The following is a 16821-nucleotide window of genomic DNA, read 5'->3' as shown; positions in this document are numbered from 1 at the left end:
CTAAGTAAATGACTGAATTTGGAAACAGAATGAATAAAGAGTAAATGAATTAGTTTGGAAGTAGAATGGCTAGAAATTATTAAAAATTAACAAAAAAATCAGAGAATTGCCCTATTTTGGTGTTAAAATTGCTTCATTCTCATATCCTTCATTTAGTTCTACCTTTTTTGAAAATTTACTTCATACCTGAGTGTGTGAGTGTACATCCTCATACGGATGCAGTGCCCAAAGAGGCCAGGAGAGGGTGTCAGATCCCCAGGACTGGAGTTACGGATAGTTGTGAGCCACCGTTAGGGTGCTGGGAACTGAACTCTGCTTCTCTGAAATAGCAACAAGTACTCTTAAGCGCTTTTTTTTACTTTGTAGCACAGTACTGACAATAGAAACTGGTTGAAAACACTATGTGCTAACAGACAATATGCTACACAAATAGGGTAAGAGTAGACAGGCAAGGGCAGAGGCCACTGGCCTAACCAGGAGTCTTTCAGTAGACTCCTGAGGGACTGGATCTGCTGCTTAAGCTGAGAACCTTCTGTGATGGTAACCGAACAGGCAGTGACAGGCCTGGAAACCCGTCCTAAACATGCTTGGAGTGCATAAATACATAGGGGACGTTCTTGTCTTCGCTCAGAGGTGGGAGGTGCAGGATGATCTCCAAGGCCTCAGCGTCTACTTCCATCACGTGAACTCTGTGGAATAGTTTGGTGGTCGCCTTTGCTCCTTTCTGAAGCTGCTTGGAGTTGCTCAACGGTTGAACAAGGTCCAGCAGCTTCTTGGTGAGGTGGGCCTCAGCGAGGGGATAAGCCTTCAGATTCACCTCAGCCACTGTCACTGTGCAAGCCTCGCTGTGACTTGAGAACAGCCCACCAGCCCTCCAGCCCTCCAGCCCCTAGTCTGCATTTAGAAGACAAAGGTATTACGGTAGCCTTGGTGGCAAATGCTTGTAAATTCCAACACTTGGATGTAAGAACTCTGGGGTAGCCTGGAGTTTTGAGACTCCATCCTGAAGAACAGGCCAGAGGATGTACACAGAAGCAGCAGGGTGTTAGAGCTCCCTCCCATTTGCTGTTGTTTCTGATTTGCTGTTTGTCTTTTTCAGGGGAGCATGACAGACTGCAATTTTAGGAAGTATTTAATCAAATATTATTGATCTATATAATATTGCTTATTTTTAAAAAGTTGTCCCCAGAGCATCTGGTGTCAATCAGTTTTTCTCTCTAGTACAGAATTTTATGTACCCAAACCAAAGTCAGAGGGTTCTTGTGTGCCTGCATTCAGCGGTTGCAGATGAAGGGCTTTAACCTAGCAACTGTGAGGTGCCGAGCTTGTAAAACATCAGCTCCTGAGGGAGCCCTAAAGTTGCTTCTTCTGTTTCCTGGTCTCAAGGTGTGGTTGAAAACAAAAGCAAGAGGGCCCTGTGCCTGCCTTTCCTGCAAGGTCATGTGGGCTGGTGGGTGGCTCTTTAGGGTCTGGGGAAATGTGTTGCGGGGACTCAAGTCCAAGGCGAAACCTTGGCATGTGAAAGAAAAGGAAGCAGGGGCGAGGATCAAGTAAGCTGTCTGAGGTGCCACTGTGCCCAGAAGTCTGGGCCTGAGCATCTTTCCCGTCCAGGTGGGTGCGCCCTGCAGCTACGGAGGCCCCGAAGCTGCTCTGTGTCCGTGCTGGGGTTCCCCAGGTGGAGTCGGAGCCGGTTGAAAATGTTCTCTTGACCCCTTCTGCTGCTTCCAAGACTATTCACATGTGTTCTAGGGGTGTTCCGGGGTGAACTAGGGAAAGACCCTAGAACATCCTGGATATGGCTCACGTGGCATGGCCTCATGGGACCCCATGTGGCTCCATCAGACTACTTGCTGTAGGTTAGGGCTCCCTCTGAATGAGAATTTCTGAGCTCAGTAGTTTGTTCAGTAGACCCAGCTACTGGGCAGAAGGCTGAGGCAGGAGACTCATTTGAGTCTAGGAAATGAGCCAACTCAGTCTGGGAAACACAGCAGGACCCTTTGTCTAGGAGGGCAGGGAGTAAAATCTCTCTTTCTCTCTTTGTAAACTGCAAGTCCTGTCTCACTTTGATATAACATCCACCATTCGGCTCTGGCATGATTTAAAATGAAGGACTGTGTGTGTGTAATAACCTAATTGACAAGCGATCGTGCCCATTCCCCTGCCCGGTGTTATCCTAGCATTCAGAGACCCATTTTGCTTAATTTCATTTTTCATATAGTTTCTGGTGGGAAAATGCATTGCTTCTGATACCCAAATTAACTTGATTGAAATGTCTTAGACTTTGTCATTTTCCAGTGGCTTAAAAGGTTATTTCTCAAGTGTTTAATTTTTTAAGTACAGTATATATTAATTTAACTGCTACTGTCTGACAGTTGTCAGTCCATGAAAAACTATGACAACTTGTTACATTAAGCAGACATTTATTTACACTTTCCACCACAGGGCAAATCATTTAACTTCGAAAATAAATAAACTTTAAGTTGGGGTTTTCAAAAACCCTGAACCATTTCTTGATTTGCTAAATATAATTTTCGTATTTTTTTACAATATTTTAAAACATATCAAAAAGGAAAAACTTAAAAAAAACTGATGCAGTCTATAGGAGCTCTCTAGTCAGAAATGATGGGGGTAAAGGATGTCATTTATCAGGCACGTACCATTTAAAGAATTTTAGTCATTTAACATGAAAAGTTCCACCATGAAGAATGTGGACTGCGTTGGGCTTCTGATATCTGTGTAACATGTTACCATTTTCTTGTTTGGGGGCTAAAGATAGAAAGTAAAATAAAAATATTCTCTGTCTATTTAGTTATCCTTGTCTCCATGAAATTCTCCAAAGTAATTACTAGTGACCACAATACCATCTACCAGCAGTGGCGGCGTTGGCCCTGGACCAGCTGCCTTATTGCTGACCACAGCTGCTCCTGAGCAGAGCAGATGTTTCTCCTTTCGCCTTGGCAGTAAAATTTTATTGAGCAGTTTTGCACACAGGGCAGCATATTCTACCTGAGGATGGCTGGAGAGCGCAGCCACTTCTTGCGGGCTGGCTCTGTCTGGCCCCGTCTCTAGTCACGTGCATCTCACTTGGCAGGCTTCAGACTTGTCTTGGTTTTGCTCCCCTACCCACCCCTGTGCTGGAAAGGGAGCCACACTTGCGGTTGGGACCGGCTGCTTTAAAAGGCTGTCACGTTGGCACGTCGCTCTCCCTTTGAGGGTTGACGAAGGGAGCGGGGGCGTTTGTTGGGTTGTTTCCTTAGTGTGCTTTCCTGAGTTCCACATCTTCTGGTTTGGAGGCAGGCTTGGAAATCTCTTTTGAATTAGCTGCTTTTGAACTCTCAGCCTCTCTGGGCACTTAAACCTTGCTTCTTGGTGACCTGAAGGAAACTGACACAGCCTAAGAGAGCCTCTTTGTAGGCGGGACCTCTGAGGGTGCTTCTGAACACCGGCTGCTGTTCTGACCTGCTTATTCTCTGGATAAGGGGTGGATTTGTGAACTGTGGCTGGCACTTTACAACAGTAGGAGGAAGACAGAGGGTCTAGCATATCCCAGCTCCCAAGGGGACCTGGAGTTTGATGTTCTAGGTCAACCTAGGGTATGTAGCAAGTTCCAGGACAGTGGGAGCTCCTTAGTAAGACCTAGAGGAAGAGGAGGAAGAGGAAGAAAACCTGTGATAATTACAGGCTGTTTCCCAGGACCTTTCAAGAAGAGAAAAATACAGAGATAGCAGTCAAGGATATAAAAGTGTGGCATGAATTCCCACGGAACCTCAGGCCTGGGAGGAAGGGTTAGATATAGGATCAGGGGCAGAGGCCATGTGGTGAGAATGTGCCTGGTCTGTGCTCCCTCCGCAGACAGGAAGGGGCACTGACACTCAGTTCCAAGAGCGTGTCACTGTGGGAATTGATCTAGCCAGCTTTGTGGCAGGCAGATGACCAGTCCTGATAGCCTGGTAATCAGCTTTCTAACCACACTGGACACCAGAACCTCATTGAATATTCTATGTGTCCTGTCTGAGGTCCATCGGATATGGTGAGGGGCTACTTAGGATGCATAGATCAGGGAGTTTGAAGTACAACATTCCCTTTTCCAAGCATTCTTGGGAGGGCAGGAGATGCAGCTCAGCAAGCATCCCTGAGTCCTCTATGTTTAGTATTCTAATTAACCTCCTCAAAAAAATGTGTGCTTATGAGCACTGGGAACATAAAGCTTCCTTCTTCAATGACCTTTCTTAGATTAATATTTTCCTTTTTTTTTTTCTCTACTACTTCTGTAAAATTTTATTAAAAATGCAGACCTTAAAGCAGTGTCTGCATTTCACTGCTGCACTGGTGTATGCCTCTGGCCTGCCCTCTCCACTTTATTTTTTCCCAGAACAGAGCTCTCCTTAAACTGGGATGAGAAAAGTTAATTTTAATCCTCCAAGGGCTTATTTGCTAGAACAAAAGGTCATGAAACACACCAAAAAAACGGTATTGCTAAAATCCTAAGCAGAGATGCTAGTAGTGTCCCAACAGAACTGTGACTGGGTGAGTCTGTCTCAGAAGCCCCCTTTAATCCGAACGTTATGAAATGGAAGCATTCTCTCTTTACTGGTGTAGGGGGAAGCCCCCCACCCAAACCCCTGTATTATTTCAGGAATTTCAGAAAGTAATTCTTTACAAGACTTTATAAAATGGTGGAATGTTATGGCCATGAGTGTTGAGGTGGCTGTGCTCTGCCTGTTGTTTTGGTTTGGGGAGTTTTGAGATACAGTCTCACCATGTAGCCCAGGCTGGCCTTGAACTCATGGCAGTCCTCTCACCCAGGCCTCCCTTCCCCGGGATCCACCATACGCAGCTCGCAGTGGCGTAACTAACCTGTTGTCTGTCCAGAAGGAACGGCTTCTATTTCTAGCTGAGAGTCTAGAACTGGATAGTGCCAACCATACTTGAAGCTCTTGAAACTTCCTATGGGGATGACCCTAGGCATTAATAAATCACCCACAACAAAGATTCTCGACCGAAATTACATGAAGAAAGTTGAGAAGGGTCACCTCCCCCGCCACACACTCACATCAAAGTGACTAAATAGGAGTAGCAGCAGCCATTGTAGAAGGAAAGAAGGTTATGAAATGGTCTAACATTCTCTTTGGGTTGTTGGGAGGAGCTTTAAGGAGAGTTCATAGCCTGGGCCCTGTAGAGAGATGCTCCCTTGTGGCTGAATGTGTTTCTAGTTCGTTTGTCTTCCTCAGCACATATATAAAGTACCAGGTAATTAAAAGAAGGGCAGGGAAGGAAATCTAATTTAACGCACGAATTCTGTGGTGGTGGTGCAGGCCTGAACTCTCAGCATGAGGGAAGATCATTTTAGAGCCAGCCTTGGGCATAGGTTAAGCTGGATGCAAGCTTGAGATGCATGAGGCCCTGCCTGCAAACAACAGTAAAAGCTAAACACACCTTCTAGTAATTTCAAACCAAAGATTAACAAACAAGCGCTCCTTCATACACCATGAGTAATTCTGCTTCGGAGAACTAGGCCATCACTGAGCACTTCTGCTGTATCGAGTCTAATTAAGGCCCAGTGCATCAGAAAGCATTAGGGAGTGCTGGAGACCTCAGAACAAGAAAGGTGATTATATCCATCAAGAGAGAGAAAGAAAGCAGCCTCCCATTTTTAAGACCATCTTGGGGCACTTCTGGCAGAGAGTTCCCATGAATACCTGGATTTGGTGAAGAGCTGGTAGGGAGAGCTGGAAGCCAGGCTCCTGAGCTAAGGCAGATCTGGATCATAAGAAACACTCAGAGCTCTGTGAGAGTTCCTGCCCTTCTCAGATTCTGCATCCCAACCCAGGAGTGAGTGATAGGCCAGACAATCTCTAGTGATGTTCTGGTTCAGGGAGTCTGTGAATCTGGCCCCTGAACATGATTCCCATATTGGATGATCTCAGAAAGTGTTTATGACTGATGGCTACCTAGAGATGTTCAGGGCATTGGGCAAGCCTCATACTAGGGATGACTCAGGAGCCCAACATACAGATCCACTACTGCTTCCAAGCCTTGGCCCTACCCCAGCAAACCCTTCCTCCAGAACAGCCCTGTCATTTCCTATAAGCCAGGCTCAGATCACTAGTACAGGATCTAGGTATTGTAAGCCCAACTGGAAGGCAAAACAACAGAACTCTCGGCTCCCGCAGATACCGGCATGTGACCTGGCTTTCTAGGGTCTGTCAGCCTTGTGGCTGGCTGGTGGAGATTTTGTGAATGCTAGGCCCAGTTCTAATGAATTTGGGATTCACTGCTGGAAAATGACTGGATCCCAGTGCATCCAAGACTCTGCTTGTGAAGCCTCCCGGGTTGCTGACTGATGTGTTAGTCTCCCGGGACAGAGCTGCACAGTTGAGAAAAGTAGCAGGAGCATCAGATCTCAGCAGGTCATCTGGCCCCCATAAAAAAGCCATTGCAACTGGGGAAAAGGCTAGACTGCTGGGTTCCCAACAAGGCTGGGTCATTGTACAAAACCACCCAGTCCATCTTTGTTTGTGGAACTCATTTTCAGGCACACGTGTTTTACAGTGAGGTGGAGGCTGTAAAGAAGCTATTTATAATGAAGACCCCAAATACGTAAGCTTCATATCAAGCTTGATCTAAAGGAACTTCCCATGGGTGGCAGTTTAGGAGAAAAAGGGAGAAAAGGATGAGAAAATGGGGAGGGGGGGCTAATAAAAATAGCTGAGATCACTCAACAGTTATCAAGAAACAGATACTACAGTTTTATAACATGAAGTACTAAAAGTATATGCACTCTTAAAAGGCAATTAAAACGTATGCTCCAAAACTATAAAACATTTTCTTTTCATCTGCAACATAGAGGGCAGATTACAACACATTAATAACGTTTTGTTTAGAGTTCAGTTTCTGATGGTTTCCAAATGTAGTCTGTGTAGATTAACCAGAAGGACTCCAGTTCCCTTTTTTAAGAGCGCTTGTAAAGGAAAGCAATGTGGTAAGATTGTTATGAAAAGAGAGTGTATTTAGGAAATAGCACTTAGCAGGGTCTCTCTGAATGGCTGCCAGGTCAGGAAGCTGAAGTGCAAGGCTTGGCCCTTGTTCAGCCCCCCCAGTTCCAGCTCCTTGACCACACAGTACGTCAGGAGCATGTCACAAGCCAGCCAGGAAGGCTCAGCCCCGCCCCTGGACCAGCTTGGCACAGCAGCTTTCACATAACCCAGGGCTCCAAAGGGGCCAGAGGCAGGCATTCCAGGGCCACGGGAACATGCAATTTTTTTTAAAATAGAAATGAAGAACATTTTTTTTAAGCCTGGGAATTAAACAGTTCCTGGATCCTTATGGAACAGGGCCCCTTGTGTTAGAGGTTCAGGGGTGAAGAGGGCCCTCAAGGTTATCTCATCCTCTGTCCTCATCTTCTAGGCAGGAACATTGGGACAGTCCCGGAGCCCCTATCTCTGAGTTCTCTGGCTCCTAGAAGCTTCTAGTCACTGCGTTAAAAGCCTGCTGTCCTAACAGCTCTGTACTGCCCTCGGTATGAAGCCTGCTTTCTCTCTGGTCCTCTCCCTCCGTGGCTTGGCTTTCATCGCCACTCTGCCACTGCCTGACAGCAATGCTCTAATAAAGCCATCATTTACCTTTGAAAAAAAAAAGAAAAGAATGAACTACAAGTTCATGTGACTTCAGTGAGAACATCCCTGTTCTATCATCCCTGTGTAACTGCTCTGTCTCAGCCGCAGCTTCTTCATCTACAAAACACATCATGGCAGCATCTGCTCCACTGAGTTGTCAGCTGGCTCAGTAAACAAACACGTGTGAGCGTTCCAGCACCTGGCATGAAGTCAGAGCTCTGTGTGTGTCAGTTAGTAGTGATAACATCCCCATTGTGCTATTGTTTGTGGGTTTTTTCACTACTGCTATTTTTGCAGTTGCAGTATTCAGAGCCACCTTTAGGAATGTGGCCTTGGGTACATGGCATGACTAGTGAGTAGACAGACAGAATTGGGGTTGCCTAGGGCAGAGTTAAGGGGTAGTAAGTCACCAGAAGTCAGTCCCGTGACCAGATGCCATCTGAGGAGCCCAGATTCCCAGGGCTCCTCCCTGTTACGGTCCTGTTTGGTTCCCTTGCTAACTTCCTTTAATATTTGTAGTTGAAGGAGACCTCGGACAGATGGTGTGTCTTCTGTAAGTCATTCTCCCTGACTTTCTTAGGAAAACTGAGGCTCAGACAGTGACTGGCCTTACCTCTGCCAGCCTAGCTTGGTCATTGAATGGAGTCCTGCCTAATTTGCATATAAAAGGAACTCTGCTGGATAAAGAGCCTTCAGCTAATGCCCCTAAGACCTAAATCCTTTAGGCTTTCTTCTCTGTTGGCAGTTGTGCCCTTGTTCCTTCACACAGAGACAAGCCTGCTGGAAAACTCAAGAGAGCCAGCCGCCTTCCTTGTGTGTTATTAGGGAACAATCCCCTATAAAAGTTAAGTGGATGTTTTTTTTTATTTAAAACCTTGAAGAGGCTTAGCCCTGCTGGGCTGCTGCCGGCCTCCCTCAGCAGGACCCTGGAGGCCTGTGCTAATACTCCACTCTGAAGATGACTTGCTTTCTAGCTGCCTACACAGCTACGGGCAGCATATTTCTTCTTTAAGACAAGAAAAGTTTAGAAAGTAGAATAGTTCCCTCCATAGATGCCTCTGTGATCTTCCCTTTGGATTCTTTTCCCTCCTCTACCACTCCCTGACAACAATGCCACCATTTACCTAAAAAAAAAGAAAAAAATCAACTACAAGTCCATATGACTTCAGTGAGAACGTGTTTGTTTTTTCATCTTAAATCATTCCATTCCTATATTGCCTGGTGACAGTGAAATGACCCTATTTTGTCACCTCACTTCTTTTCCTGATCCCTTCCTCTGTGGGCCTCTTGTTCCATTAATCTCAGGTTGTTCTGAAGGCCCTAGTGGGCATTTATTTTTCAAAGAGCTGTGATTGTCTTAGGAGCACAATGACTTATTGAAGTTTCGTGTGTTGCCTGCTCTCTTGGGAACTACCAGAGATCAGCAAAGCTCCTTCACCTTCTCCTCCACCCCAGAAGTGGATGAAAATATCAGCGGTTTCCCTTTTCTATCACTTGTCAAAAATACTTCCCCAAGCCAATCTCACTCAGGGTTTGCCAAGGAACCGAATCAAAGCACAGGGGTCACCACGCAACTCAGGGTTACCCTTGGATGAGGTAAGAAGAGACCTTGAGGCTGGATGTGCTGGTGTGGGTATGTAATCCCGCAGCTGGGAGATGGAAGCCGCCGGTGGGTCAGGCCTTAAAGCCCATCCCAGGTGTGTTCTGAGACACTGTCTCAACGAGCCTCTCAGGGGAACAGGGGTGGGGGTGGGGTGGGGGTGGAGAGGTGCGGGGGAGAAGGACAGTTGGATGAGCATACCCAAACTTCTTTGACCAGCTAAGCTCTATTTAGTTTTTACATTCTGCTCTCCTATGTCTCTTCTCCATATCACTGTCTCCAAAGCATCACTTGCAGCTCTGGAGACTTCTGTCTCCTTACTTCTGGGCCCACAGTGGGCAAATCCTCATGGATGAGGAGTCAGCGTCCCTAAAAATCTGAGAGACTTGGCTTTGGCGCCTCTGCCTGTGTGGGTGGCTCTGAGACTGTGTTTGTAGAGAGTGGAATTTGTCCAGAGGAATGGTCTTTCTTTGGAATTCTTTTATAGACTGTCTTAGCCATACTGTGTGCAGGGCTTGGAGACTTGGGAATTTCTGCTGTAGCTGCTTACGAGGGAAACTCACCACACCATTCTTTTCCCTGAGCTGTTTGTGGTAACGTCCTAGCAATTTGTTTAGATGTTCAGTGAACGATACCTTATTATTTTATTAAGTGATGGGGTTTGACTTGAAGGAAACTTGAGTTCTTGATGGTTTTCTTGGCAAGCTACTGTATACATATTTCCTCCTAGAGCTTAAGGACCAGGAAGGCTATACCACCCTTTTGCCTTAAAAAAGGATCCTAGTTAAACATTTTGAACCTCCAAATCACAACTGCATCCTACAGATTTTATTTTCTGGCTTTTTTTTTTTTTTTTGTAAACCCAGCATAGTGAGTGGATGTTACCCAGCATGCCCTCAGCCTCTGCTGGTAGGATGACTTTATGTAGCCAAGGCTCTTTTTGATAGAAAAGTCTGAGATTTACAAGGGGCCCTGACCTAGACCATCCTACAGAGATCATTAGGTCTCCTGCCTTCAAACCGGAAGCAGTTTCTTTTCTAGTTGACTTTCTCTGGATGTCTTCAGCTATGGAGTTCAGGGTGTTAGAGGTCCATGCCTGCCTCTTGTCTTTGAAGACAGTGAGTCAGGAGGGCACAGAGGAGTGAAATCATGATGGCCACTGGAGATAGAGCCACACAAAACAATCATTTCAAAAGGAACTTCGGCGGGCGGGCGGGGGGGGGGGGGGCTATTTCTGTCACATAGCCCAAGAACCACAAGCAGCCCAAGAACCTCACCCCACAGGAAGGCAAGAACTCAGTACTATACTTAAGCATGGTTTCGTGAAAGTCCTCAGGTTGTCTCAAAAAACTCAAGATTTTTGGCATAAGGCTTATTTTTAAAGCACTAAAAATGATATTGCTGATAAAGAAAAGCATTCTGGCTTTTGACTCATGTCTTCAATCATTTCTTTACAAATACACTCAATCATTTCTTCACAAATATACTCCTCTTCCCCTAAGTAGAACACTTCAGCAGACATGTGAGAATCTTACCAAAATATAACTGAAGTTTTCCTTGTGCCAAAGCATTTTTTTTTCTCCTTAAGAACCTTAGTGAAGCCAGACAGTGGCACACACCCATAAGCCTAGAGCTCTGGAAGCAGAGGTGGAGGATCTTGAGCTTCATACTCTGTGTCTTTAAAAGCCAAGGGTTTTGGGATATAATTCAGCAGTGAAGGGTTTATGTACCTCACATGTGCAAGACACTGGGCTCCATCCTAGAGTTGAAAACAGAATAGAAGTACACCTCACTAACGTGTCGCTACCTTTTCACATAATGTCTTGGTTAAAATATGGTGGAAGAACTGGCTCTGGGACCAATCAAACAATCCAAGATACGACAGCCTTGCAACAAATGTGTGGCCTTCACTTAGCCTGTGGCTTAATCTTTTCAAACGTGAACAACAAACTGCTCAGAGGGGCCTCGTGACTAGTAAGTGAAACGCACAGGCAAACAGACACGCAGTGTGCACGCTCTGTAGAGATCCAGGAGACAGAAGTTTCCCAAACTCTGTTTTCCCATTGGTCCTGATACTTTCTGTCTTGCCTCCCACATCTTGCTTAGATGAACCCTTTGCATGTGACAGATGCAATCACTTTCCATCCCTCTAGCGTGCCCTTTACCTTCTCACCTCCTCACAGTCCCTTTCCTCTGAGCCCCCTTCCAGCACTTTCTTCCCCTATATTCCTGTGATCACAGTACAATATGGATCAAGTATTTTATTAGAACGATGCTCGTTTTTTTATGCCGTGGTTTTCTAACAAGGGGAATTCGTGATAACAAATGTTATCAGACTCGCCTAATGTGACAGGACTGGGCTGCATCCTCTGTCCTGTGTTTAGAAAGCCCAGTCTTACAGGGAAGGAAGTAGAGTCCCTAAGCCAAATATTGACCACTGACTGCCCCGTCCTATTGCAGCATATGGATTCGTATTTGCGATTCCTCCGAGATCAGATTTTCCCATCCCTTGCAATTTTATTAATCCACCCTAAACGGACAGATGTTGCAGGGAGCCTTGAGCTCTTGGGGATTCTTGATTCATTTCTGATTAAACGATCAGTTTCTTTCTTAAACCCAAGGGTCTACGCGTGCACTTCTTTCCTAAACAGCTTGTTTGAGTGCCAGAAGCAACCTTGTTATTCTCTGCTGGGTACCAGATGGCGCTTTTCTACATCTGAGCCCTTGCTAAATGTTTCCTTCTTGCACACAGGTAGTGTGGGAGCACTCACACCCGGGACACTATCAGCGCTTCAGTAATAGCACTTGGTTTTACTTTACTTTTGTGGGGGGGAGGGGTTTGTTCTGGTTTTTGTTTTGTTTTATCTGAGACAGGGTTTCCTTGTGTAGCCACAGCTTCCCCGGACTTGCTTTGTAGACTAGGCCGGCCTGGAACTCACAGAGATCCCCCTGCCTCTGCCTCCCGAGTGCTGGGATTACAAGTGTCACCCCCATGCCAGGTTTTACTTGTGTTTTTATTTGAAGAGCTTGAGGAGAATAAGCAGTGCCCAGAGGACTAACCTGTGTGAGACTCCATTCTTCACACAGAATTGGAGAACACTGAATTCCAGCCAGATAATGACCCAGAGGTCTGCAAAATGTTCCAGGGTGGTTGGTACTTTGTTTTCCCTTATTAGACTCCAGCTCAGCCTTTCACAGCACAGTAATTGCTGCAAGGGTTGAGCCCAGGTGATCTGTCCCACGCTCAAAGGCAAGGTTGTCTGTTACCACCCTCTTACAGGTCTCTGGCAGCAATGTGAGGTGCTCCCCAAGAAAGCAGGTTGGTTAGCTTCCGGATCTTAATGAGCCTGTTGAACTTTTCCAGCCATTTTGTTTTTTCCTTTCCATCAACCTACTTCTAAGAAGAGGCTCATGTTCTCTTCCAGGGCACCAGACTTCAAATGGGCACTGGTCCATTCCTGGCCTAGGACAATCATGTTGGAGATCTCCCATAGACACCAGACACTCGCTATCACTCCCACTCTCCCGTTGGCTGATCCCCTTAGCGCTTTTAGGGGCACCTGAGGTCATCTTTTGTCCAGAGGAGTGCCACTGGGTGGCATCTCGCCTAACAGGACTTTGAACAGACCTGACAATAACTGTCTGTCTTCGTGTTACGCACTGTGCAGGTCCCTCAAAGCAGGTTGTCATTAATCCTCACAACAGCCCCTGCGGGTGAGTGTACTATACCCATTTCACAGGTAGTATAGGAGAAAGGAAGTAACTTGCTAAAGGATTAAACAGTTTCTATCTGCCCAGATTGAAAGAACCGCAAATCTCGTTCTCTCCGTGTTTACAGAAAGCCCCAGAAATCCCTGTGGAGCCTCTTTTCCATCAGGGCTCTCAGAGATTCCCAGGTTGTTAATTCAGTGATCTGAGCCAAATGTGTACAAGAATTAGTCAGTATGGAAACAGATTGCCACAGCTTTACAGGGCAGCCAGAGAAACCAAAGTACATTCAACAAACTGGAAGCGAAAAGCTGAAGTAAAAATATTCAGTTTAAGATTCTGCGTTGGTACTGACATGAGGTCTATGGAAAATGAGGGAGCCGGCATCAAGTTTCTGGAATATGCAATTTTACAATGGGAACGTGTTATAAAACGCTCAGCCACTGTTGTTTGCCTTGGAATTTAGGGTGAGAGACATGAAGGCTGACAACTCTCTTCCTGTTGAAGGTCAGGGCTTCAAGGAACTCTGTAATCTTCCCACCAGCTTTACTCTCTCCTGGAACTCACGGGTAAAATTAGACACTGGCTGGACTTCAGTAGTTGAGTTTGAAGGCTTTCAGAGGCCACGTCAGACCACTGCAGTGGGCTGCTTTCTCACAGTCCCACGTCGGGAGACACTCTGCACAGACTAACACAGTTTGGTAAACTGATGAGTGTCATAACTGTTGCTCCATAAAAAAACGCTGCTCGTAACAAGGCCCGTAGGAGTAGAAGGAAGTTATCTTCCTGTGAGCAACAGGGTCAGGCTTCATACTCACAGGCTGCAATTCCATCTCCGTGCTGCTCCCCAAATGTGACCTGTCTGGTGAGGTTAGAGGCAGGCACGGTGAAAGGGTGTGGGAAGAAACCGTTTAAAGAGTGAGTGTGTTCTCAACCCAGCATCGCACACATTTATCTAATTTGACACATTTTGCCTGGAAGTCACAGAAATAGACCAAGGCCCTCACCCCCACCCCTCCCGTCAGAATATAAAGAGCCAGAGACTAAAACCAGACTAAAAAGGGCTAACCCATTAGGGAAGTACCTCCCTGGGGAGCGGGTGGGCAGGGGAAGGAGGTTAGATGGCAGTTATTAAACACTGAATCAAGAATCCGCTGTGAGAAGCCGCTGCCTGGGAAGCCCTTTCTTCCCAGACTGCGGGCCTGGGCAGGAGCAGGAGCTCTGCTTATTCTCCGCTGCGGGATGCCACCCCCTGACCCTTTATAAGGCAGCCTTGCTTGATTACTCCTTTTAATTCCAGGCTCAAAACAGCTTGTAAAGTTGTGTTGTTTTTCTTTTTATCATTCCTCCCCAGATTGTGTGGGCCACACTGTAGCAAGATTTCCCCTCTTGTCCACATCTGTTTTCCAACCTCATTACTCTTCTGTTATTACATTCATTTAAAAAAAAAAAAAAAGCTGTTTATTTCTTCTCTGCATGTTTTCCCCCTTAGTTTCAAAACCTAAAATGGCAACTGGTGCTCTGTTTGAGGTGACCATCTTCATGATCTCTGGTCTACGTGCGGATCTTTGCCTACACACACAGGACCTGACTGAACCTTAGCCTTTAAGTTAGTTATGCCCAAGGCAGGGCTCACAGCTCACTGGTGCTGGAGATTGACAAGGCTTCTCACTCTAAGAGCTGGGCGCAGAGGCTCATGCTTACAACCCCAGCACGTGGAAGGCTGAGGCAGGAGGATCCGAAGTTTAAGACCTAAGGCTAGCCTGGACTACATGACAGTTTACCTCGAAACAAAACAAGCAACCTCTCGTGGTGTGTTCCAGTGTGGTCGTTCTCCCTGGGGCATCTGGAGGTAATGTGGCGACTAGTGTGTGGTTAGCTTGACTCCTTAGCACTTTAGTTTACGTATAATGGTTTAAGGATAGAAGGAAACAGGCAGAGCCTTAGTGTTTAGGGTGGGCTGTTTGATTTTGTTTTTTTGAAGCCTGAGGTGTTTTTTGGATTGTTTGGTTGGTTGGTTTTATGTTGTTGTTGCTTTTTTCAAAAAATGGTTTCTCTCTGTGGCCCTGGCCATCCTGGAACTCACTCTGTAAACCAGTCTGTTCCCAAACTCAAAGATCCACCTGCCTCTACCCCCCAAGCGCTGGGACTAAAGGTGCGTCCTGCCACCACCTGGCATATGAGGTTTCTTTTATGAAAAGAAATGAAATGAGGATCTATTCACACCATTTCTATGCAGGGAATACAGTACATTGAGAATAAGAGATAAATGAAAAGCGATGGGGCCAGGCATGGTGGCTTTAATCCCAGCACTTAGCAAACAGACAGGCAGACAGATCTCTATGGCTTCAAGGCCAGCCCCATGTATTTGTGAGTTCTAGGCCAGTTATGGGAACAAAGTGAGACCCAATTTCAAAAACAAAACAAAAAACAAACAGAAGAAATTGAAAGGGTAAGGCTGAGCTCTCAGTCTTTCTACCTTTGCCTTTCAAGAGCTGGGACTACAGGTGGGCACCACCACACCAGGCAGCAGCTGGCCTGAGAAGTCGGCTGCTCCTTGGAAAATTCAGGAGAACACAGACAGGTGCAAAGCTCAGCAGTCCACACTTGCTGAACACATGTGAGTCCTGGGTTAGGTCTGTTTCTAACACAGCAGTGATAATACATAAATGGAGAAACCTCGGGGAATGATTCAAGAGAGTTGCTGTGTTTCCTATGTAACAAATGAAAATCCCAAAGTAAAAGGATGAGACTAGATCCAGTTTGCAGTAGTAATCAAAAGCCACAAGAGAATCCAGGTGTGTCGGTACAATGCTGTAATCCCAGCACTCAGGGAGGCAGAAGGAGGAGGAGCTCTGTAAGTTTGAGGCCAGCCTGGTCTACAAGGTAAGTCCAGGATAGCCAAAGCTACACAAAGAAACCCTGTCCCCCCAAAAAACAAAAGCAAAAACAAACAACAACAACACACACACATACACACACACACACACACAAAAAAAGAAAAACAGAAGAGTATTTTAGTTACTGATTGGTTTGTAGTGCTGGGCTGAACCTGGAGCCTCAGGCATGCTAGACAAAGGCCATAATAAGGCTTTGAGTTACAGTCCTGGCCAGGAATCAGTAGCAAACACAAAACTATATTGAAGAGGTGTTGCTAGACCTTAAAGAAACCAGGAAGTGGCCTAGGTAAGCAAAAGCAGGAATCCCCAGTACCCCTGGGACTGAGCTGCTGGGAGCAGTTATCAGAACTCAGCACCCTGAGAGCCACAGAGAGCTGCCAACCTGGACACAGTGGTGAGGAGCCAGGAAGAGATCCTTTGGCCTGTTTCTCCCCTTGTCCTTCCTCAGCCACTGCCTCGCCCAGCAAGGAGAGAAAAGCAGGTGGGCCTGGAAGAGCAGCAGGAGCTCCATGCAAGCTCTCCCATAAACCTTCTTACAAAGCTGCAGAATGGTGTCGCTATAAAGAAGTTATAGAGAAATGACAGCAACATATGTACAGAAGCTTGATACAGGAGAGGTTCACAAACCATGCTGAAAGATAATCCATCCAGCACATTGTGCTGGAACAGGGGGTTATCTCCCTACTAGGACAACAAATACTTAAAGCTGACCCCAGGAGTTTGCAAGGATGTGGGAAGCACACTCCATTGGTACAAAGATGAACAGGTGCCATCGCTTCCGAGAATGACTTACAATGTCTGCTAAAGTTGAGTGGATGTGAACCACATAATACTCCATCCATAAAATGGAGATAAGGGCAGAGTCTGCATAAGGTTATTAGGAATGTTAAATGAGTTAAGGTGCATGAAGAGCTTAGAACAATAGTTGCCATTCTACCCCACATATATAATCCAAAGAAAATACTGGCTTGTGCATCTTAAAAAAGACCTATGCAAA

The 16821-nt window shown here is 46.1% G+C and overlaps 1 protein-coding gene and 1 pseudogene across 7 annotated transcripts in view; one reads left to right on the top strand and one right to left on the bottom strand.

Annotated features, from left to right (window-relative positions):
• The window catches only part of Bcas3 (BCAS3 microtubule associated cell migration factor), a 471233-nt gene that overhangs the window by 341291 nt on the left and 113121 nt on the right, over nucleotides 1-16821 (top strand). The window lies entirely within an intron of this gene.
• Nucleotides 1-16821, bottom strand: part of LOC110561863 (NHP2-like protein 1) — a 51456-nt pseudogene that overhangs the window by 1990 nt on the left and 32645 nt on the right.

Source organism: Meriones unguiculatus, chromosome 7 (assembly GCF_030254825.1).
Source record: "Meriones unguiculatus strain TT.TT164.6M chromosome 7, Bangor_MerUng_6.1, whole genome shotgun sequence".
Taxonomy (NCBI): Eukaryota; Metazoa; Chordata; class Mammalia; order Rodentia; family Muridae; genus Meriones; species Meriones unguiculatus.
Note: the sequence above shows the minus strand (reverse complement) of the source record. Positions and strands in the feature narration are given on the sequence as shown.